The following is a 25,495-nucleotide window of genomic DNA, read 5'->3' as shown; positions in this document are numbered from 1 at the left end:
AGTACTGACAGTTTGATTTTATTTACACCATGCTAAAAAGACTCTCCTTTGAACAAATAGTTATATGGAAAACAAGAATTTAAATCCCCTCAAGTGGTTAAATGTTTTAACAACAAACATGTAACCGTTGCCACATCAAAGAGAGAGAACCCTTTAATAACTTTTTAACACTGTCAGTCAAAATGTCCATGTAATCCCTTGCTAAGTGAAGTGTTTCTGGATCCTTTGAAATTTGGTAAAGTATTCATAATCGCTCCAGATATTAAAACAAACACTTGGAAATATAAACAATGGAGTCCATTAAGACCAAGAAATTGAATGAAATTTTTAAAGTTAAATTTCTTTTATTGTTAATTTATAGAAACCTGTACTTTTGATCCAGATGTTCAAATGTAGGGTTAATCATAATTTGAAGAAATAGGAGCCTGGTCATCAGAATGTGGAAATGCTAATTTTCTCAATTACCTGATACAAACTCTCAGATCATCCGTGAGCTTAACAAAAGGAAATAAGTAAACATCTGTCTTCATTGTATGTATAGAATCTTCATTTTAAAATTCCAAGCATTGTGGTAGAATTACTTGAAATCTACACGTAACACTATATTCAAAATGTGTTTGGTCAGAGTGCCATTGCATAACGATCACTTATTGTTATAAATATTGTTCCATTCAATGAGGGAGAATACAATAACAGTGTCAGCGATTCTGTATCTCAACATATTTGTAACTCGATAATAGCAGAATTAGATTGTTCTGTATATCTTAGGAGAGAACATTGCAAAGCGTGCTTGGCATACATATGTTGTGTATTATACAAAGGTTTTGACAGATCACTGAGAAGCCAGAAATTAGACTCTTCACTCTGTCTGAACTATGGGCTTGCTATGCAGGCAAGATGAACTCAGGGGATTTGGCAGGAGGTTCAGGTTTCACCTTAGTATTATTTCACAGCTGTGTTACAGTAATGGCAAGGCCATTCCATGGAGAGACCTGTCCTTGGCTGTCATGCAGTGAGACTGAAGACATGTCTGTTACTGTGTTAGTTAACAAGATGGACCAATGATCTACCTTTCACTATAGCTTATATCTGTTTACATTCATTTAGTTTGAGCAAAAGCACTGTCCAACAATTATTTAATTTACACTATAACAAATAGTTTTAGTAACTGACAAAATACTTTAGTTGAGTTATTGTTTCGAATCAGTTAATGTAGATGCTTACAACTATGTACTAAACAAATAGTGATTAAACTTTTACTCTCTTTACCTCGCAATTCTTTTTTTTTACGTCAATGCCTTTTATTGCCTGTAATTAGGAAATCCCAGATTAACTGTTTCAGGAAATGTTGGATTGAAATGTCTGCTGAATGTATAGGATGAGGCACATATCTGATCAAGGGAGATACTGAGGTCTGCAGATGCTCGAGGTCAGAGTTAAGAGTGTGTTGCTGAAAAAGCACAGCAGGCCAGGCAGCGTCCGAGGAGCAGGGAATTCGATGTTTCGGGCCGGAGCCCTTCATCAGGGATGAGGCTGATGAAGGGCTCTGGCCCGAAATGTCGATCTTCCTGTGCCTCAGATGCTGCCTGACCTGCTGTGCTTTTCCAGCAACACACTCTCAATATATCTGATCAAACCATTTTCATATCTTGACCACTCCTTCAAGTTAAATTCTTGATCAGAATGGTGCCTTGTGTACATATAGGATGCAAATTTCTATTTTCGATGCTTGGAGGACAACCTGGTGGAGTGAGCTTCTGATCATTGTTCCCCCTGCCCAATTTTAATTCCATTGATTTATGAGTGGAATTGCTTTTAACTCTTTAAGCATTATAATGGAATTATTATTAATAATAATATGGTGATGGAAAGTTGCTTCTGCAAGCCACCTTAGGGAGAACAGAGAAAGCTAAAAGTGAACTGTTGCCTTCGTGAATTTTTCAGCTGCCTCATGTAACCAACATGATGTTTTTATGCTTGTAAAACAGTCTGTCCACTTCAAACGATATTACAGGAGATGCACTCTGTATACTGAAGTACAAATAATCAAATGTGCATGTGCCTGTGGCAAGGTATCCATTGCCTGTGAGGGAACCAATGGCATTAGTCAAGGATGTGTTATGGCTCCCCAACTCTTCAAATTCTTCTTTGCTGCAGTGTTATAAAAAACACCAGGTGCATGCTCCAAGCTTTAATATTGGGTTTTGATCAGGGAAGCTCTTCACCTCTACAGATTGACAGCCTCCGCCAGCATCTCACAGGTGGTAATCAGAGAACTTATGGATGCAGGAAACTGTGCTCTAGATGTCTAAAAGGGGAAGACGTGTAGTAAACAAGTTCTTAAGTAATCTCAAATATCAAATCAACATCTCTAAGACCAAGGTTACATTTCAGCATGGACAAGGCATGCTGTATACCACCAGACGTATCTGTTAATGGCATCAATCTTGAGGTTACACAAGAATTTTCATATCTTGGTAATGTGCTCTCCAGGGATGCCACAGTTGAAGAAGAATTAATGGCAATTTCTACTTACTATCAGCTCCATAGTTGTGTCTGGAAATTCACGGCATTAAGCTGAAAACTAAAATCTAACCCTGACAGACCACTGTACACTGTGCTGTATGGTTCAGAATACGAAGTCATCTACAGCTGTCACATCAAAGCACTGGAATGTTACTGCCAAAGACATCTACAGCTGTCACATCAAAGCACTGGAATGTTACTGCCAAAGACATTAGAAGAATTTGACACTGAGACAAAAAACACAAAAAATCCTTTTTGTCCTGGACTCAACACAGTGGAAAACACCCTCCAGAAGATTTGACTTAGTTGGGCGGTCTGTAACTACCATATGGATGACAACAGAAACAAAAAGTGTGGTGCTGGAAAAGCACAGCCGGTCAGGAAGCATCCAACAAACAGGAGAGTTGATGTTTCGAACATAAGCCCTTGATCAGGAACAACAGAATCCCCAAGCAAATTGTTTTTTGGGCTAATATCTCAGAGAATATGGTAGCATGGTGATCAGTACCAAAGACCGAAGGAAATCCTAAACATGAGCCCTCCAGCTTCTGCATTGTAAATTATCTCATTTGGAAAAACACTGAGGCAGACTGACCCATGTGGAAGTAAGCACTGAAATTTGGTTCATTGTGTTTGGAAGACCATCTACTCTAAATTATCAACATCCATTGTGTCCCGATGAAATTCAGATGTGACACAATGTAGAAGTATCTCCAGTACGAACAACAACATGATGTGCCATTTCTGTGGACATCTAAGCCAATCTTGCATTGGTCTCTTTTGTCATGAGAGGATCCGCAGAAATCAGTAAAGTTGTGGGAATATCACTTATCGGGTTTTAAGAAGATTTGTAGCTCAGTTTGAGGTTCTGGATGTAGGTTTGCTCACTGAATTGGAGGGTTCATTTCTAGATGATTTGTCACTCTACTAGGTAAGCACTGCTAATGATTCCTGCTTTCTGTTTATATGTTTGGGTTTCTTTGGGTTGATGATGTCATTTCCTGTTCTTTTTCTTGGGGGTGGTAGATGCAGTCTAACTCGATGTGTTTGTTAATAGAGTTCCGGTTGGAATGCCATGCTTCACAAAACCACCAACACACTGACACAGCAGCTAATGAACTTGAAAGACCCTATACAGACAACAAGCAAAACTAATGTAATTTACAAAATACCATGCAAGGACTGTAACAAACACTACATTGGACAAGCAGGCAGAAAACTAGCCACCAGGATACATGAACATCAACTAGCCACAAAACAACATGACCCTCTCTCACTAGTATCCTTATATACAGATGAGGAAGGACACCATTTTGACTGGGACAATGCATCCATCCTAGGACATGCCAAATAGAGACGCACGAGAATTCCTAGAAGCATGGCATTCCACTCGAACTCTATCAACAAACACATTGACTTGGACCCGATTTATTTCCTCCTGAGGAAAAGAATAGGAAATGACATCACCACAGGAAATGACATCGCTAATCCAAAGAAACCCAAGCATATAATCAGAAAGCAGGAATCATCAGCAGTGCTTCACCTGGAGGCCCACCAAAGATATTACCTAGTAGGATGATGAAACGTCTGGAAATGAACCTTCCAGTTCAGCGAGCAAACCTACATCCAGAATATCACTTAAGGTAATATCAAAGCAAAACATGCGTGAGATTTGAAATAAAAACAGAAAATGTTGAATAAACTCAGTAGCATGATAACATTTGTAAAGAGATGAATAAAGTTAATGTCTTGAGTCCAATACAATTTTTCTTTGAAGCTGAAGATGGGTAGAAATGTGACAGGTTTTATGTTATTGAAAAGTGGGGAGGCAACAAAAGAGAAGATCAGGGAAAAGTTAGAGGACAAGAGAAATGAGAGATCAAAGTTGTCATGGAATAAAATGCAAAGGAAGTGGTAATGATTGCAGTGAAGAAACAAAGCATTGATCGAGAGTAGGTGATAATGGCAGGGTAAAGATTGGCTCTGACTGAAAACAGCATGAAAGCAAGATACAGACACTGAGACAGTTTATATGGAAGACAGAATTCAAAGTCTGAAGTTATTGAACTCTGTTGAGTCTAGAAGGCAATAAAATGCCTCATTGGACAATAGGTTGAAGTCCCTTACAATTTGGCAATTTTCATGGCAATAAAGTCTTCAAGTACATGGTGAGGAACCTGTGATCTTTTGATATAAAAAAATTTTTTAGTATGTAGTTTAGTGGATTTAACTTTTACTCACTAAGTGGAAAATAATGTTAAAAGAAATATTGACAGCTTAAAGGGACAAGGTACAGGATCCTTTTGTGATCTGATACTATAAGTGTTAGTTTCTTTTTCAGAAATGGAAGCTCAGGACCAGAATTTCAAAAAGAATTCTTCCATTTGATTACCTAACAGTGTAGAATGACTTGAGGGCAATCAATTAAAAGTTTTTTTAAAATTTAATTAAAGCTGTTGGCATCATGGTAGTTATGAGCTTCTTGATTGAAATCTATATATTTTTCATGTTGTATGTATGCATCTATAAACAAGCTTCAGGCTGTTCTTAACCAACTGCTGTGCTCTCTCTCCTGCCCAGTATATAGAATTTCTCAAGTCCTAGAAGTATGGTTTAATTGAAGTGCCTGTACTGTGCTCTGTGTTGCAGCTGCTTGTGGAATCAGAATTGTTTTCTGCAAGCTATTGGTTAATAGGCTAACAAACATTAGAGCTAATGGCACTTTGCAATGCAAGGTATATGCCAGACATTGATTCGTTTAATAGAAGCAAAAAAAACTTGAACATCTATGTAAACAAACGATGCAACAGCAAAATAGTGCAGATATTAGAAATCTGGAAATAAATCCAAGTGTTGGAAATACTCTGCAAGTCAGACAGAAAAACTGAGAACATTTCAGGCCCGTTTTGATGACAGACCACAGACCCAAAATGTTAATTTTTTCTCTCTAAAAGAAACCTGGTACCTGACTGTTATAACATTATGTTTTACCTGTTCTGAATAGCAGAAGTTGAGAGTTTTTTTCCATTTACTCTGGCTATACAAGTTATAAATAAATAGGAATTGTATTTCTTAAAGATAGTAATATTGTCAAATTCTTTATTTGATGAACATCTAATCCTCAATTTGCAGTATTAGATATATAATAGATCCTATTAAAGAAAGATGTGTAGTTTCAAAATTAAGTAGAACTTTGACATTATTGATCATCATTATCATTAGAATATAAGCTTATTCACCAGAGCCAACTCCCCAGAGCTAAATAGTACATCCATATCACTACCTGTAATTCCTTTTTCTACTGTTCACCTGCCCTGGGCAAGTTGGCAAGATTTCCCTTCAAAAGGATATTTTCCTGATGTGACAATGATATTGATGTCACCTGGACACAAACTGAATGTAGATATCATACTGTCAAAGAATCCAACAGATGTTTATTACAGCTAACTATTATGCACAAACACTACATTCCTCAGGTAAGTCAGTATCTAGGCTAGCAGTAGCTATTACATTTTAACAGAGTAGTTTTTCCTGCTTTAGTTGATTCAAGGTAAGATAGAATATGAGATCTTTATATCCGTGAGCCGAATGCTACGATGTGATGCCATCATTTGCATGTCTCTTAAAAGTCTACCTACCTACCAACGGTGAGCTAAAATGCAACACCAATAGCCTCATTTTATCAGCTCAGTGTGCTACTGCTCAATGTCTTTAACGCTTAACATTTGATCCTGGCATCATAGTTTCATTTTTCGGGTACAAACATTGGTACTACATAACGTGGGATTACTTGCATCAGTGTACACGCGTTGCCTGCATCAAATATTAGACATGGAACACCTTGAGTGGAGAGAGGAACTTTTACCTCTGCAAATTGACTTCACATATTTGACTGGAAAATGCAATACTCAGTGCGATGTCAACTTTTGCATGGCTGCCACTTTCCATGAAAAGGAAGTTTTTGATGGTACAAGGGTAAATTAATTAGTTGAAATGGCACAAGAGTGACATGTGGGCAGTAGTGCTCCCTTTCATGCCTGTCGAGTTGGTGCTGCAGGAGATATACACAGGAAGTAATTCAGTCTATGGTTCAAATACAGAGTAAAAGCATAAATGTAACCACATAAAGGCAAAGTACTAATTGAAATAAAGCAGTCACCCAACTCTCATATATTTGGCTAGAACAAACACAAAATGGTGTAGGATTGATTTGAAAGACTAAAGAGTAAGTGCCACCTAATGAACATTGTACATCTGTTCAGTTGATGCCTTTTTACAAGAATTGTAGTGAGTTTGTGCATATGACACATGAATATGTATGCAGTGAATATAGTCTGATGCGGCAGCCTATTTGGATGGCTCGGAAGGTATTTGTGGTTTTGAAATTTCGTTTTATGATAAAGTTCATATATACAGGAAAAGCTCTCCTTGATCCACAAGGTACTTGCAGGTCACTGTATAGCTTATAATAGATCTTTGCCTTGATTTCTTGTACAGCCAGAAAACTAGGATTGCCAATTGTGATTAGATCTAATCTTTAAGGTCATGAGATAGCAGCAGATGTGGTCAAAACCTATTGCGTCTTATTTTTTCCCAAAAGCCCCCTTTTTTTTCTCATCTTGCTTAAGCAACACATTTACAATTATCAATAATTAGATATCTACCTCTATACTAGCAGCATGAAGTACAAAGAAGCAACTGTCGAGAATACAGGAAAATAGTAGAAAGGATTATATTCATCTACCCTATTCCGTGTTCTTATAACATGTCGTCCAGATAAAAAAAATCCAAGTTAATTCTTGCAAAATATATCTAGCAAGTTCCCTTTTTACTCCTTCAATTGATTGAAATTCATCCACAAGATGACAGGAACCATATTTGATGTTGTAGAGTATCAAACATCCTGTCCAAGACGTCCCCAAAGCTGAGTCATGAGTGAAAGTAATGAAGCAATGTATTGGGAGGGATAATCAGGCAACGTTATGGTTGCTTAACAAACATAACTATTTTGTCAAGTGGTAGGGGTGACACGGTGGCTTAGTGGTTAGCACTGCTGCCTTACAGTGCCAGGGATCTAGTTTAATTCCAGCCTCTGGTGACTATCTGTGTGAAGGTTGCACATTCTCTCCATGTTTGCGTTGGTTTTCTCCCACAGTCCAAAGATGTGTAGGCTCGTTGAATTAGCCATGGAAAATGCAAGGTTACCGGGATAGGGCACGGGAGTGGATATGGGCGAGGTTGGTGTGGAATCAATGGGCTGTGACCAGTGGAGTGCTACAAAGATCGGTGCTGGGTCCACTGCTTTTCATCATTTACATAAATGATTTGATTGTGAGCATAAGAGGTATAGTTAGTAAGTTTGCAGATAACACCAAAATTGGAGGTTTAGTGGGCAGAGTAGAAGGTTACCCCAGATTACAATGGGATCTGGATCAGATGGACCAATGGGCTGAGAAGTGGCAGATGGAGTTTAATCTAGATAAATGTGAGGTGCTGCATTTTTGGGAAAGCAAATCTTAGCAGGACTTATACACTTAATGGTAAAGACCTCAGGAGTATTGCTGAACAAAGAGACCTTGGAGTGCAGGTTTGTAGCTCCTTGGAAGTGGAGTTGCAGGTAGATAGGATAGTGAAGAAGGTGTTTGGTATGCTTTCCTTTATTGGTCAGAGTATTGAGTACAGGAGTTGGGAGGTCATGTTGATGCTGTACAGGACATTGGTTAAGCTATTTACTGCTCAATTCTGGTCTCCTTCCTATCAGAAAGATGTCGTGAAACTTGAAAGGGTTCAGGAAGGACTTACAAGGATGTTGCCAGGGTTGGAGGATCTGAGCTATAGGGAGAGGCTGAACAGATGGGGCTGTTTTCCCTGTAGTGTTGGAGGCTGAGGGATGACCATATAGAGCTTTATAAAATCATGAGGGGCGTGGATAGGATAAATAGACAAAGTCTTTTCCCTGGGGTGGGGGAGTCCAGAACTAGAGGGCATAGGTTTAGGGTGAGAGGGGAAAGATATAAAAGAGACCTAAGGGGCAACTTTTTCACGCAGAGGATGGTGTGTGTATAGAATGAGCTGCCAGAGGAAGTGGTGGAGGCTGGTACAATTGCAACATTTAAAAGGCATCTGGATGGGTTTATGAATAGGAAAAGTTTGGAGGGATATGGGCCGGGTGCTGGCAGGTGGGACTAGATTGGGTTGTGATATCTGGTCGGCATGGACGGGTTGGACCGAAGGGTCTGTTTCCATGCTGCACATCTCTATGACTCTGAGTGGTGCTCAAAACAAAAATGGAATCACTTTTACTTCAACTGATTTGTTATGCAAATCCAAATGCATTGGAGTCATTTAAATCTGGAAATATTTGTATGGCTCAACCAATATTAATTTGGGGAACTGTTGCAACAGGGAGGCAAACCCCACTGTTAATTAAACCCAATGTTAAATGCCTCAATGTTAAAATATGAGTGACAGAGAAGTCCCAAATTCCACTAAAGAACATAATATCAATTTATTTTCTAACTCTAAACGTGAACATTAAACATGAGGAATTCACAAATTTAAGCCCTTCTTTCTCTTTACTGCAAACTATCTACCTCCAACTCTGTAAAAATATACTGTACCAATAAGAGACTTATTAAAATTACATCAACTTAATTTCAAAACCACACAGTCTCTGTCTTCTTCTGTGTCTTCACTCTTCTCGCTGCGGATCTCCCTGGTTGTCCTTTTTCTTACTGTGAGTATGTTTCACATGAAAAGGTACCTTTGATAAAGTGTACAGAGGACCTCGATGATCCGAACAAATTGGGCAGGCACTATTTAGTTTGGTAATTGATTATTCAGTTAATTGATTTCCTCTGGGGCTCGGAGTTTTCTGTGAAGTCTGCTCCCTGTTCAGGAGACAAGGCATCAGCACATTGTGTACGAGTCCCCACCCCCTGCCCACCCCCAAACCTGCTCCCCAAACCCCGTACGCCCCACCACCCACCATCCAACCCCGTCCGCCCACTCCCCCAATCCCATCCGCCCCCACCGGCCCACCCCCTACCCCGTCTGCTCCCCAACCCTGTCCGCTCCTCAACCCCATCTGCTGCCCAACCCTGTCTGCGGCCCCTGCCTCCCCCCCCCCCCCCCCCCCCAACCCCATCTGCCCCCCCAATTCCATCCGCCCCCTTGATCACCTTCAACCCCATGCGCACCCATCCTGCCCCCAAAACCCCAACTGTCCCACCCACTCTCCAAACCCCTTCCAACCCCCACCCATCCCCAATCCCGTCTGACCTCATCTGCCCTCCGCCCACCCCTCAACCCCGTCTGCCCCCTGCCCGCTCTCCAAAGCACGCCTGCCCCCAACCCTGTCCGTTCCCAACCCCCCACAGCCAGCCCCCTGAACCCTATCCAACCCCATCTGGCCACAACTCCCCACCCACCGTCCACCCCCATCCATCATCCACCCCCGTCCACACTCCTGAGCCCTCCCCGGGGGAGTCGGACTGTACACCGACAATAAAACTGCTGCTGTCTTTGTGGAGCAAGTCTCCAAATAGTACACACACACAAAAAAAAACCTTTTACTGCGACTTCTTGATAGGTTCTATTTTTGCACTGTACAGGACAATGTTAGAGAGATTATGTGGGGAAGGGGTTTCAACACCCCTGTGTAGAACTCCAGGGAAAGTATTGGGAAAGAGAGAGAGAGGGTGGGAGGCCAGTCATTTGGAGACGATGTTCTCAGCAGCATTTCAGTGAGCCGAGTTTGTTTTCAATCATTGTACCTGTAAACAAAAGATGCGATCAGGGTTGAAACAGCTCTTTGACGTGATGTTTCTTTCGGGACCTCGAAATCTCCTTTGGATAATCGGATATTAATTGATATTCGGATAATCAACATTCCTCTGTATTTAATAATTTCTTTGCGAGCAAGACGTTAAGATGGGCAATTAGCTATCCAAGAGTTTCTCTCTCCACAGCAGTTGCTCTCTTACCAAATGTCAAAATGTCCACATTTTTATACCTCCAACATTGTATCATCTCATTGAATGTATTGTTTTGCTAACATTGAATCAGACTTGATTGGGTTTTAGTATCCTGATGCATAATGTAGACTGATTGGTTCAATTCAAATTGTTGTCAAAACAGCAACCAAAACTCAAGAATCCATTTCACAGCCAAATGTTTCATATATTCAATTTTCCAGTATACTCTGGGACTGCCATCTAGCTATATACACAGGTGCCTGTAATCTCTCAGTTCAGACCAGCATTTTCTCTCTCTTCAAGGTTCAGTACACTTTCAAAGAGCTATGAACCTGCACTCCTAGGTCTTTTTGTTTAGCAACACTCCCGAGGACCTTACCATTAAGTGTATAAGTCCTGCTAAGATTTGCATTCCCAAAATGCAGCACCTCACATTTATCTAAATTCAACTCCATCTGCCACTTCTCAGCCTATTGGCCCACCTGGTCAAGGTCCTGTTGTAATCTGAGATAACCACTTTCACTGTCCACTACACCTCCAATTTTAGTGTTATCCGCAAACTTACTAACTATACCTCTTATGCTCGTATCCAAATCATTTACATAAAATGATGAAAGGCAGAGGACCCAGCACTGATCCTTGCAGCACTCCACTGGTCACAGGCCTCCAGTCTGAAAAACAATCCACCACCTTCCTCCCCCCCAATCTTCTACTTTTGAGCCAGTTCTCTTTCCAAATGGCTAGTTATACTTGTATTCTATGAAATCTAACATTGTTAACCAGTCTCCCATTGGAAACCTTGTTGAACGTCTTTCTGAAGTCCATATAGATCACGTCCACCGCCCTGCCCTCATCAATTCTCTTTGTTACTTTAAAAAACTCAAATCAAGTTTGTGACGTAATTTCCCATGTACAAAACCATGTTGACTATCCCTAAACAGTCCTTGCCTATCCAAATACATCCTGTCCCTCAGGATTCCCTAGCCCACCACTGACGCCAGGGTCACTGGTCTATAGTTCCCTGGCTTGTCATTACCACCCTCTTTAAACGTTAGCCAACCTCCAGTCTTCCGGCACCTCACCTGTGACTATTGATGATACAAATATCTCAGCAAGGGGCCCAGCAATCACTTCCCTTGCTTCTCACAGAGTTCTAGCGTATATCTGATCAGGTCCTGGGGATTTATCCACTTTTATGTGTTTCAAGACATTCATCACTTCCTCCTCTGTAATATGAACATTTTGCAAGATGTCACCATTTATTTCCCTACATTCTATATCTTCCATGTCCTTTTTCACAGTAAACACTGATGCAAAATACTCATTTAGTATCTCTCCCATCTCCTGTGGCTTCACACAAAGGCTGCTTTGCTGATCTTCGAGGGGCCTTATTCTCTCCCTAGTTACCCTTTTGTCTTTAATATATTTGTAAAAGCCATTTGGATTCTCCTTAACTCTTTTTACCAAAGCAATGTCATGTCCCCTTTTTGCCATCCTGATTTCTCTCTTAAGTATACTCCTACTACCTTTATACTCTTCTAAGGATTCATTTGAACTATCTTGTCCATGCCTGATGTATGCTTCCTTCTTTTTCTTAACCAAACCCCCAATTTCTTTATTCACCTAGCTTTTCCTACACCTACTAGCCTTTTCCTCCCCCCCCCCCCCCCCAACAGGAATATACTTTCTCTGGATTCTCGTTACCTCATTTCTGAAGGCTTCCCATTTTCTTGCTGTCGCTTTACCTGTAAACACCTCCCCCCAATCAGGTTTTGAAAGTTCTTGCCTAATAACCTTCAAAATTAGCCTTCCTCTAATTTAGAACTTCAACTTTCAGTTCCGGTCTATCCTTTTCTATCACTATGTTAAACCTAATTGAATTATGGTCACTGGCCCCAAAGTGCTCCCCCACTAACACATCAACCATCTGCCCTGCCTTACTTCCCAAGCGTAGGTTACATTTTGCATCTTCTCGAGTAGGTACATCCGCATACTGAATTAGAAAATTTTCTTGTACACACTTAACAAATTCCTCTCCATCTAAACCCTTAATACTATGGCAGTCCAGTCTATGTTTGGAAAGTTAAAATCCCGTACCATAACCACCATATTATTCTTCCAAATCTCCTTCCAAATCTGTTTCTCAATTTCCCTCTGACTATTAGGGGGTCTATAATACAATCCCAATAAGGTGATCATCTCTTCCTTATTTCTCTGTTCAACCCAAATAACTTCCCTGGATGTATTTCCGAGAATCTCCTCCTTCAGTATCTATGTAATGCTATCCCTTATCAAAAATGCCACTCCCCCTCCTCTCCTGTCTCCCTTTCCTTCATGAGACATTTGTGTCCTGGAACATTAAGCTGCTAGTCCTGTTCATCCCTGAGCCATGTTTCCATTAGGGTAAGGCTGAAATGTAGAAAACTGGTGAGGAAACCAGGATTGGAGATTGGAGATTGGATTCTTGGATTTTGGAGAAATCGGATCTGATTCTTGTGATCAGGACTACAGGAATTGTAAGAAAGAAATTAGAGAAATAACAAAATGACCACCCCAAGAAGTGTTGTTTTTAGAAAAGTAGTGTTCAGTGCATTTTTTTTTAACCAAGCATCATTGCACTCCACTCGCATAATGAGGTTTGAAGTGTTATTGAAGTGATTTGTGAACATATTAGATTTTCCTTGGCTCCAAGCATGTGATATTGTGATTCTGAATCTTTACTGAAAGATGCATTCATATGTAAAATAAAATCTAATTCCTGAAAATAATGAACCATCAAGACACAAAAAAAGCAATTATTCAGTCAGATGTTGTCTTTTTTTCATTCCATACAAACAATATGGAGAAATGGTACTGTGGTTTTGGCAATCCCTCCATGGCCTATGGTTTCAGTAATGGTTTTACCATGATCAATATCTTCTTCATATGTTTAGGATCTAACTATACCAACTCTGACCCTGAACCACCTGTTTCACTACTAATCCACAAGCAAAGGGCAACTTCAATGTATGTACACTGCATCTTTGTCATTTTCCTCAACTGAATAAGAACCTTCCTCTCATTATTTGTTTATGGGATGTGGGTGACATGGAAAAACCAACATTTATTGCCCATTTCTAATTGCCTTTAAGAAGGCGGTGGTGTTTTGAAAGAGCTACTTGCTATTAGCCATGTGGATGATCAGCCATGATCATAATGAATGGTGGTGCTGGCTCGAAGGGCCGAATGGCCGACTCCTGCATCTGTTGTCTATTGTCTATTGCTGGGTGTTCCCATGTACTTGCGTTCCTTGTTCAGGACAGTAGAAGTTATGAATTTAGAAGACGATTTTGAAAGTTGCCATAATAAATCTTCATCACAGGCACATCTTGCAAACATGTGCACTTGTAGTGGGAACAATAAATGCTTAAGGTGCTGGATGGCATGCCAATAAATTGAATTGCTTTTTTCTGAGGCCTTCAAGCTTATTGAGCAATGTAGGGGCTGCACTCATTCAGACAAATGACAAGAGTTCCATGTCTTGTGCTTTACAGGTGGTGGACAGCATTTGTGGAGTCAGGATGCAAAATATTTACCAAAGAATACCCAGGCTTGACCTTCCCTTACTAGTATTTGTTTGGCTAGTACAATTAATTTTCTGGTCAGTGGCTTCCACCCGGATGTTCGTGGTGGGAGATTCAACAATGGTAATGCCATTACTGAACACCACACTTCATGGGCTGGCAGGTCTGATGTATACAGTGAGTCTAGATCAGTTAGGACTATATTCAATGTAGTTTAGAAGCATGAAGGTGGTGGAGAGAGTGGGGTGGGGTGGGGGCTTCTTGTAGAAATCTAACAAGTTTTAACAAGATGAGACAGAATACACATTAGAAAGATGTTCCCAATGATAAATTAGGGACTAAGACGAGGAGAAATGTTTTGCCGAGACAGTGGTAAGCCTGTGGAAATTAAGCCTCAGAAAGCAGTTGAGGCCAAAACATTGAATGTTTCCAGGAAAAAGTTAGATAAAATTCTTAGGGCTAAAGATATCAAAAGATATGGGGAGGAAGTGGGACCTGGGCAGTAAATTGGATGAACAGCAATGATCATATCGAATGGCAGAGCAGGCTCAAAGGGATGAGTGACCTACTCCTCTGATTTTCTATGTTTCTATTGAATGTGGAGGGAAGGTGATTAGACTCTGTCATGTTGGAATAGTTATTACTTACTATTTATGTGACATCAATGTTACTTGCCACTTTGTTTTAGCTCAAGTCTAGTATGGTGTTCTTCATTATCTGGGAGGTGAGGATTGTGCTGAATATTTTGCAGTAAACAGCAAACATTCCCATTTCTATGACTGATAGAGTTATTGATGAAGAAGCTGAAGAAGATTGAACAAAACACAGTGCCCTGAGGAACTTGCCACAGAATCCTGGGGCTGAAGATAATTGATCTCTAATAACCATGATAGTCTTCCTTTGTGCTAAGTGTGACTCCAGTAAATGGGGAGCCTTCTCCCACTTCTAATTGACTTCAATTGTGACCTCAAACTTCCTGAAGGGTTGGGAACTAATATAAAAAATTCCCCAGATAAGCATCAGAAGATCCACTTGTATAGTTTATAGCAGTGCCCAAAACATTCATTGCTCATTGATTCAAACCACTAAGTCACCTGAGGTTGACAGAACCATGAAATAGAGTCATAGAGATGTACAGCGTGGAAACAGACCCTTCGGTCCAACCTGTCCACGCCGTCCACTTCCTGTGTCAAACATCTTATCCTATTGCTGTCTCTCCGTCTTCCTTTTTGACTTCAAATTTTGGTTCCTGTCTATCCTTGCTAACTCTGCATTGTTTAGTTTACCAATGGTGGCAGAGCTTTTGCATGCCTAAGATTTACCTTGTTGACTCCTTCCCTGAACGCTTACATCATCTTCACCTTACGTAAACCTTTGTTAAACATACACATTTTCAACATAATTAAGCTGCTATACAAATGCTATTTGCTGCTGCTATATGATGCTTTGGTGGGGAAATAAATCCTTGTCATAATTGTAAGATTATATGTTACTTTAGCATTTCATTTAGGTTCCAGAAATTTTTAAGTTGCAGCATCATTTTGTTTGCCCTCAGCATAGAGGAAATTATTTCTGAAAACATTTCAAATAAAGCGGTTGAGTGTCATATTCCATTAAGAAATCTCTGCACAGCAGGAGTCTAGCAAGCACTTCTTCAAAAGCCTCTCTGTTTAAAGCTGGATGACCCCACAAATTAGATTGTTACCATCTGGAATTCAAAGCAAAATAAGTATTATATAAAAAATAAATAACAGGAAAGCACAGAGCAGTTTCACTCAGTTTTGGGGATGCATTAATAAATTCTAAAATTATGAAGTGCAAATTAAATTGCAGCTGGGTTGATTATTTTTGTGTGAATTTCTGAAGTGATGAGCTCTGTAATTTGGGCCACCATTACTTTATTAAAATGAAGAAAGACATAAATTTGCTTTCTAGTAATTATACAAAGTATACTAACTAGGCTTCTGTCTTCTTGTAAATTTATGTGACTTCCCTATGTTCTCTTTTTAAAAAATTCCTATGTTAATACAAAAACCATCCTCCACCATAATAATTAATTCTTCTTTCTCCTTCAGATTTTTTCATGGTATTTGGGATTACTGCAAAGCTGGTTAATAAATTCTTTAATTTATTCATGAGGATTAGAGTTAGAGTGACTGGGGAAGATGTTGCACACAATAGTGAGAATGGTAGAACATGGTGGGTCATGGTGGGAGGTGGGTACAGTAGCAGAGATAGAGTGAATGTGTGAGATCGGATAGAAAATAATGACGTTTACCCTGGTGGAGTGGAGAAGGATATTGACCATCTTCCTGAAATGCTGGGCTTTCCACCAGACGGCTGTGACTGCACTTCCACTTTGCAACCTCACACCAGGCTGGCATTGTCTGGTGTCATGGTCTCCAGTGCTGGTCCTGAGGGAGGAGGAAATCCTACATAGGTACCACCCCTTCCTGCAGGATCTCCTCGACTCTGCCTGCAGAGTGGAGTGCCAATTTCCCTCTGTTTCCAATTTCAGAGCACAAATACCTTTCTCCATTTTCGTTAACCCCCCCCCCACCCCTCCCCCACCCCGTCAAGGTTCTGTCCTGTATAGGATGCACTCAGCATAACCAACCCATTTTTTAACCATTCACAATCCCTGCTATCTCCTATTCAACTTCTATTATCCCTTGGCTTACTAAACAATTCCTTTGTCTGCTTCTCTTTTTTTTCCCTCTTGCTCTCTGACAGTTACTAGCCCTGCTGAGTTTCATCAGCATTTTGTTTCTGTTTGCTCAAGCACTTCTTGTCTGTTTTCCTTTATCTTGCCAATGTCATGACGAAAGAGGCAGGAAGACCATGCTTTCTGGTCTACGCTCACTATTGCGCTGAAACCCTCAGGAGGTGTAGGTGTTTTAACGAAAGAATTCTGCTGATTCCGGTGTCAAGTTCCTCTGGGACTGGTGTTCCTCCTGTTGGAATGAAGATGCTCATGAGGTTAAATGGGCCTTTTGGGTTAATAGGAGGATGTGAAAGCATGCTTTGAATTATTTGGGGGGGAGTTCTATCATTGAGAATAGCATGTTTCTTACAATCATACCTTGCTCATACTTTTCTCCTGAATGCTTCCCTGGCCAGATTGATATTCCATGGTTTTCTTTTCACTGAGCCTGATCTCTTGTAGGGATACAATGTTGATATTTGGCTTAAAAGTTCCCAGCTATCTAGAGTGTGTTATTGACCAATTACACTGTTCTGTGAATATGGTCATGATGTTTCAGCTTAACAGTCAATGAGTTGGCATTTTCATTTTGTTTATTTAACTTGTCTGATGCAATGAATCCCATCCGGCTGCTGACGACAGATGCAAAGCTCCTAATACTCACTGAGCATGCGGAGACGGTATGTACATGAGAAGAGCAGCAGTGGTAAGAGATAAATACTGGCAACAGAAAGCCTTTTCAGTCTAGAGGAAGAGTTAAGTCCATTAGGGATCAGAGAAGGAAGCTCTGTATGGATTTGGAAGATGGGCACGTTCCTCAATGAATGCATTGCATTGGTTTTCTCAATGGAGAAAGTAAACATAAGGGTGGAGGACTGTAAAATCTTAGAAGAAATTAACCTAGAGAGAGGGAGAGAGAGAGAGAGAGAGAGAGAGAGGCGATACAAGAGGTTTTAGCACCTTAAAAGGGGATAAATCCATAGATCAGATAAAGTGTATCCATCACAGGCTATTGAGGAAAGCGAGGGTCAAAATATCAGAGGTCCTGGCTGTAATTTTGAAATTCTCTCCAGCCACATGTGAGGTGCCAGAGGATATGGAGGGAGAGCTAAATTTGTCCAATTATTTTTAAAAAGGAAGGAAAAGAAGAAATTAACCTCGGTGATGGGGAAGTTATTAGAAAAAACGCATGGAAAGTGTATATCTGCACTTGGAGCAACACGTATTAATCAGAGATAGTGAGCATGGATTTATTAAAGGAAGGTCATATTTAGCAAATTTGGTCCCACTTTGAGGAGGTAACTCAGAATGTTGATGAGATTAATCACTTGATGTGATCTACATGGACTTTAGCAAGGCTTTTGGTAAAGTCTCAAATGACAGGCTGGTCAAGAAATGAAGAGCCTTTGGGAACCAAGGCAAGGTGACATATTAGATCTCAAAATTAATTGGGAGTCAGGAATCAGAAGGTGATGGTTGAGGGCTGTTTCTGTTACTGGGAGTCTTTTTATAGTGGGATTTCACAGGACTTAGTGCTGGGGCTCGGTGTTTGTGGTGTGCATTCATGATTTTGACTTAAATGTCAGGGATATGACCAAGAAATTTACAATTAACAGGAAAATCTGAAGGTTGGTAAAGCATGAGGAGAATAGTTGTAAACTTCAGGAGGATATCAATGGACTAGTCAGCTGGCCAAAGCAATGCAATCCAGACATGTGTGAGGTCATGCACTTAGCCAGGGCTAACAGGGGAAGGAATTACACTCTGAATATCAGATCCTGGAAAGTACTGAAGGACCTTAGTCCATAGATCCCTGAAAAGGTAGCAAACAAAATAGGTATGGTGCTTAAGAAGGCACATAGGATACTTGCCTTTATTAGCTGAGGAATGGAATACAAGAACAAGGTTACGCTGGAACTGCATTTGTAGGGTGACCAAGACTATAAACTTAACATTCAAGTGTATTCAACATCCTGCAAAAATAGACAAAAAGTAAAAAGGAAGTGGGGTGACTTTGTTAATAAAGGAAACAACTCAATGCTGTGGTGAGTAACCTTACTGGTACAATAGACTTTGATGTGGAATCAGTTTGGGTGAAAAGAAGGACTTGTGTGATTATCTGAATGGTAATAGATTAAGAAGGCCGTGCAGCAAAACCTAGCTATTCTTGTGCATCAGTTGTTGAAGGTAAGCATTCAAGTGCAGTAGGTAGTGAAGAAGGCAAATCTTTGCCTTCACAGCAAGAGCATTATAGTACAGGAGTAGGGATGTCTTGATGCATTTGTACAGGGTCTTGGTGAGACCACACCTGGAGTATTGAGTAGCTGAGGAAGAATGTTCTGACTATAGAGGGAGTGCAACAATGATTTACCAGACTAATTCCTAGGATGGAGGGATTGACATATTTAGGGCTGGAGTTTGAATGAATGAGGGGTTTCTCATAGAAACTTGTAAAATTCTAACAGGAATAGACAGGGTAAAGGTAGGAAGGGATGTTCCTGCAGAGAACCATGGATCACATTCTAAGGAAGCAGGGTAGAACATTTAAGACTGAGATGAGGAAAAACTTCTTCACCTGGAGAGTGGTGAGCCTGTGGAATTTCTGCCACAGAAAATGGTTGAGATCAAAACATTTGAATGTTTTTGAGGAGGAGTTAAATAGAGTTCTTACAGCTAAAGGGATCAAAAGGTATGGGGAAAAAAGTTGGAACAAAGTGCTGAGTTAGATTATCAGTCATGATCATATTGAATGGCGGAGTAGGCTCAAAGGGCCTATTTCTAGCCCTATTTTCTATGTTTAATTATTTACTATGTATATTTATAGTCTTGGAGAAGGGGACAGAATGTAATATGTCAAAATTTATTGTTATTAAAGATATAAGTGGGAGTGGATATCGTGATGAAGACCTAAGGAATTTACGAGGTTATATAAGTACGTTGAATGTGTGGGTAAAATCCTGGCAGATGGAGGTTAATGTCTTCAAATATGAGGTCATGCGCTTCGGTAGAAAGAATCAAATCGCAGAAGAGAGACTTGAGAAAAGATTTAGCGTAGAAGGATCTGAATGTTCTTGTGTGAAACACACAAAGGTAACATGCAGCTGCAGCAAGCAATTAAGGTGGCAAATGGAAATTTGGCCTATATTGCTGAGAGGTTAGAGTATAAAAATGGCGTAATCTTTTTACAACTTACAAGGAGTTGTACCTGGAGCACTGTGCAGAGGTTTAGTTCCCAAATTTAAGAAAGAATATATTGGTATTGGAGACAGTTCAAAAAAAAAGATTTGCTGGGCAGCTTCCTATGATGTAGTGGTTGACTTATTTAGAACAGCTAAACATGTTAGGCGTTTATTCATTAGAGTTTGAAGGACTAGAATGTGATTGTGTTGATACATACAGGATTCGGAGGGGGCATAACAAGCTGGTTGTTGAGAAGATGTTTCCATTAGTGGGAGAATCGTGTAACAAGGAACATAGTCACAGAATTAGAGAACACTCATTTCAAACTGAGATGGAGAGAAATTCTTCGCTGAGGGTAGTGAATGTCTAGAATTTTCCATTCTAGAGAGATTTGGAGGCTACATCGCTGGAAGTACTTAAAGAGAATTTGAAATATCAAAGAGTTGAAGGCTATGAGGATCTGACACGAAAGAAGAGTTGAGGTCTGGAGCACACCAGCCATGATATAGTTAACTGATGGAGCAGGCTTGAGGGACCAAACGGCCTACTCCTGTTCTTGTTTATTTGTATTTGCCTGATTGTAACATATCACATCTTACTTGTCTGTGTTTACTTTACTTGAGGTGGACAGTGGATTGTCCACTACAACAGGATCGTCCCTCCCACGGCAGACAGTCAATAGCACCCATTCTCTACATCATTTTGGATAGGATTTTTCGTCTGTAACTGTTGTGTTTTACCTTGTGCAGGCAAAATGGAGAATCCTCTCCAGAGCACAAGTCTGCAAAATTGACAAGCTGACTAACATGAGGACCCCTCACACATTGGTCTCATTGCAGTGCTGCTGGGAAGTTGACATACTTAGACATCAGTTTGTATTTGGGCTCCATTGCAGATTATTTGTAAAGGTTCATTCCCCTAGGTTTCAACTCTGACGTATCCACAAGGCTTTGGATATTTGACCTTGGTTGGAGGTCTAGTTGCTGAGTGCTGCCAGTGTGTGTCCATTTGCTAGTGTGCCTACACACTGTGTGTCTGAGGGCCAGACCTCCATGGATTTGGTTTAAAGCTTTTGTCTTGGGCTGTGAGGCAGCCGGTTCCCGTGTGTCATCATGGGAATGCACAGCTGAGGATTTGACAATGAAGAGATTTGGACTGATAGGAAGACACTTACACATTTGCTTTCTTTCCTGCATTGCACCTCACTAACAGTATAAGCAGAAGAAGACAAGCAAACTAGCACACAAAAGCAGAATGCTTGCTAGCTCTCTTCACCCCACACTCGATACCATTGATATGTTGGACACACACAATCATTATCAACATGACACTCTAGCCTGTGCTTGCAGCTGGTTACAATATCAAATATTATATATAAAGAGTGCAGAACTCTCTTGGGTTATAAAGACTACAAATTGAGTTTTCTTCCAAGGTCCTGTCACCTACAGTTACCGCTTTTTAGTATTGTCAGTCTAGAGTGAAGAACTGCATTGAGTATCCTCAGCCTCATCATAATCTCACAGCATCCATCTAAAATAGTGTAAACAAATATTAAAGGTTAACAATTATCAACAAGTCCAGCATGTCCAATCCAGATTGTCATCATGATTGGTGAGGGTATGGAATCATAAACACAACCAAAACAGACTTCAGGGTCTGAAAAGTGCTTATTAAGTGCACGTAAGAAAAACTGTTTAATTTCTACCTTTATTCCTTTACTTTTCTACTTAATACAAGGAAGAACTGTAATGTTAATTTTTAACTTTGTTCTTCATATAAGTAAAAATAATGATAATGCTTTACTTTTAACTTTATTTCTTTATGTTACTACTTATACCTAAGTTTTGTAATCAGGTACCTTTGCATCTAAGATGGGCCTTGTGTGGCGACATTGTATGCTTTTCACTGTACACGGTACTTCTGCACTTCAGTATACGTGACAATAAAGCTTAAATCAAATTAAATTAAATCAAATCAAATTAAAATGTATTTGTTAATAGATGATTTTTACAGTAATTTAAATCACAAATATCTCTACCAGTAATGAGGGAAAAGCTAACTTGCTTAATTTAATCAATTAAACTTCGGGAACATTTTTATACATACAGATATTTTAGACATGACCATTTTTGCTAAGCAATTCATCATGAAAGGATTCATTTTATTGACAATTTGAACTTACTGCTTCAATATTTCAATGACTCATAAGTAAATGGTCAGGATTGAGTTCCTTTATGCTGTTCTGTGAAATTTATTGTTTGGGTGTTAAACATTCGCATTGATATTTACCTTCTTTCTGTCCTAACAGTTATAACTGTTAGACTCTTTTCAAAGTGTTTTTTTTCTATTTGATCTTGAGTAAATTTAAATTACTTGCTCCATAAAATGCCTTGGCAAACTTTGAGGAAACCTTAATCAACTGTGCTTTATTGTGTCCTATCTGAAACAATCCATTTTAGCTTACACTTGTATCCTATTCTCCTGGTAAACTATTCTAATCAGTACACTTGGTGACCTATGATATCAGTGAACAGTAATCATTTGAAAATGTCACTACAATTTCCTGCCAGGTTCTTCCATTGAAAGAGAACAGTTTAAGCTCTATAATTCTGACCTTAATTGCTCTAATCCCCTCATTATTCCATATAACAATTCTGTGCATCTTTTCCAGTTCCGTTCCATCTATCTTATAATAAGTGTTCCAGATTACGTACTATACAGTGTGTCGGGATAACCACCTGTAACAACGCACTCTTCATTTTTTTGTACACAATCTAAAATCATTAACAAAAACAGAAGTTGCTGGAGGAACTCAGCAGCTCTGGCAGCATCTGTGATGATGAAGCAGAGTTAACATTTTGACTCTTCTTCATAACCAAAATCTAACACAAAAATCATTTCTGTTTTATTGACTGCAGTCAGATATAAGCATGGTGTCTTTAAGGATCTATATTAGCTGATACCACTTTTTTGATTTTTTCTTGTCTAAAATAAATTTTTTAGTCCTTTAATATTGTAGCTTAGATTATGACTTGAAATGCAGCTGCTAATTATCTGTTCACCTATCCAAAATTTAAAGCTGAGTGTGTAACCTGTTACCATTTTCAGTCTGTTAACCACCCATTACTACATTACTATTATCCAAAGACTTTGGGATGAAGGTGACACCCACTCCAATAACATTTAGGAAAAGTTTTGGTGTCAATTTATATCAAGCTCTTTAGAATAGTTTTATCCAAACCAGTAGCTACTTGTAAATGTCTGCCATTTTTGTTTTTTTCCTGGCTTGGTGCTTGTTTTTTTACCAAAGAATTCTCTCAGTTGGCCTTTGAACTTTCTTGAACCAGCCTGAAATCATTGACTATCATTATTCTGATCTGCTTCTAATAATTACCCCTAAATTGCCAATTTAGAGTCTGGATATGTTCAAGAGCACTTCAGTTACACCAGTATGTAGTTTAAAACAGTTCAGTGATGAAACTGATCATCTGAGATTACAAAATCATCCTTTCGGTATTATTTATGTTAGCTCATCTACTAAACCATGTTGATTACACATTTGTTTACACAAAAGACATATTAACATTTCCTATACTCAAGAATCACTAAGAATTAGCAACAAACACCAATTGAGACTAAGTTATTTTCTACATTGAGGTATTTTGGACTCCAATGGAATGAAAGAAATACTTATCTCAGCAATGTGTTTCGATACAAGGGAACATACAAGATCTAAAGTATATGCATGAATCAGCATACATATAATAAATTTTAGAAAGTATTTTTTGCCATCACCTCCAAGTCAGTGTACAAATTGTTTGTTTTGAGTGTTTGTGATGAAGAGGACTGGTTACCCAAGAGTTGAAAACATTCAGCTTTTGTGTGTCAACCAAAATGAAGCTCTGTTGGAACTGTCACGTTTGAATTTCTGTGTAGTGCCAACAATAAACTGGTTATTTTGTCAGCCTAGACTCTCAACTCTGTATCAGAAAGACATGCGTTCAATTCTCAAAATCTCAAATTTTCAAAATACTTCAGGCAGACATTCCTGTGCAGAAGTGAGAGATCCGGCACTGTCAAGGTAGTGAACTTTAATTAATAAAAGCATTGCCATGCAGAATATACCAATTACTGATGATTGACGATAACTTTCAAGCTTTGTTTAAATTTTAAACCAAACAATCTTCCTTTGGTTATTTTGCACGATTCTGCTATGATTAGAATTTGCTTTGCAGTTAAAATTCTGGGGTATTGCGATTGTAATTGCTTGTTTTTGGTTATGGAACATTGTCCTCGAAAGAAGAAATTACAGAGTGTGAAATGCACTCACAACAACCTGGTTTTAGAAAGGAATGAAGCTATTGGCAATTAAATGACTGTGCTTTCTTTTGGATCTTTCATCTTGTTCCTAAACGTCTGTCTGAGTAATGAGATCCTTCTCTGAAAAAAGCTGACATGAAGAATGTTGAGGCAGAGGCTGGAGGGTTGAATGACCCTTTCTGATTTTATATTCTTCATAACATAGAACTGTACAGCACAGGAACAGGCCTTTTGACTCACAATGTTGTACCGAACATGACACCAAATTAAACTAATCCCTTTTGCCTGCCCTTAGTCCATATCCCTCCATTTCTTGCATATTCATGTGCTTACCTAAAAGTCCTTTAAATGCCCCTATTGTATCTGCTTCCCCTATCACACTTGGCAGTGCGCCCCAGACTCCTACCACTCTGTGTAAAAAAAACTTATCCTTCACATCTCCTTTTGAGCTTTCCCCCTCTCACTTTAAATGTATGCCTCCTAGTTTTAGACAATTTAACTCTGGGGAAAAAGATTCTGACTGTCAAGCCTATCTATGCATCTTATAATTTTAAAGTCATCTAACAAGTCTCCCCTCAGCCTTCGCCATCTAAAGAAAACAACCAGAGTTTTTCCTAGACTCTTCTTATACCTCATACCTGCTAATCCAGGCAGTATCCTGGTAAACCACTTCTGCACCCTCTGCAAAGTCTACATCCTTCCTGTAATGTGGCGATCAGAATTGAACGCAATACTGTAAGTGTGGCCTAACCTAAGTCTTATAAAGCTGCAACATGACATCCTGACTCTTGTGCTCGATTCCCTGACCAATAAAGGCAAGCATTCCATATGCCTTCTTTGCCACTCTATTTACTTGCGTAGCCACTTTCAGGGAGTTGTTGATTTTGCTATAACAAGACACTGACTGGGAAATTTGCATTTTGCAGTGCATTGCTTCAAGCTGTGACTGGCTTGGTTGCCTTGCCAAGGTTCGTTACACATTTCTGCTGTTATGTAATTATGTGGAGAGTTATAATAGTTACCATCAAGGCCATTTATTGAATTTAACATGTACTTTTGCAGCTAGAGGCAAATAGAAGTCGAGTCCTCTTTTCCGAATTACCTCAACAGAACTGTCTTTATAATACATTGGTTCAATGCCATGAAGAAGCAGTTTGACCTTCGATGTTAATGGAAACTAGTTTATACAGGGTACAAAATGGCTGCCTAGCTATTTTCCTCTTCTG

The 25,495-nt window shown here is 39.5% G+C and overlaps 1 protein-coding gene across 1 annotated transcript in view; it reads left to right on the top strand.

The window, feature by feature from the left end:
- suclg2 (succinate-CoA ligase GDP-forming subunit beta) overlaps positions 1–25,495 on the top strand; it is a 314,651-nt gene that overhangs the window by 123,311 nt on the left and 165,845 nt on the right. The window lies entirely within an intron of this gene.

Source organism: Chiloscyllium plagiosum, unplaced genomic scaffold (genome assembly GCF_037043375.1).
Source record: "Chiloscyllium plagiosum isolate Xiang-an unplaced genomic scaffold, Cpla_swu_hap1 HiC_scaffold_14, whole genome shotgun sequence".
NCBI classification, from domain to species: domain Eukaryota; kingdom Metazoa; phylum Chordata; class Chondrichthyes; order Orectolobiformes; family Hemiscylliidae; genus Chiloscyllium; species Chiloscyllium plagiosum.
This window is presented reverse-complemented; position numbering and strand designations above follow the sequence as displayed.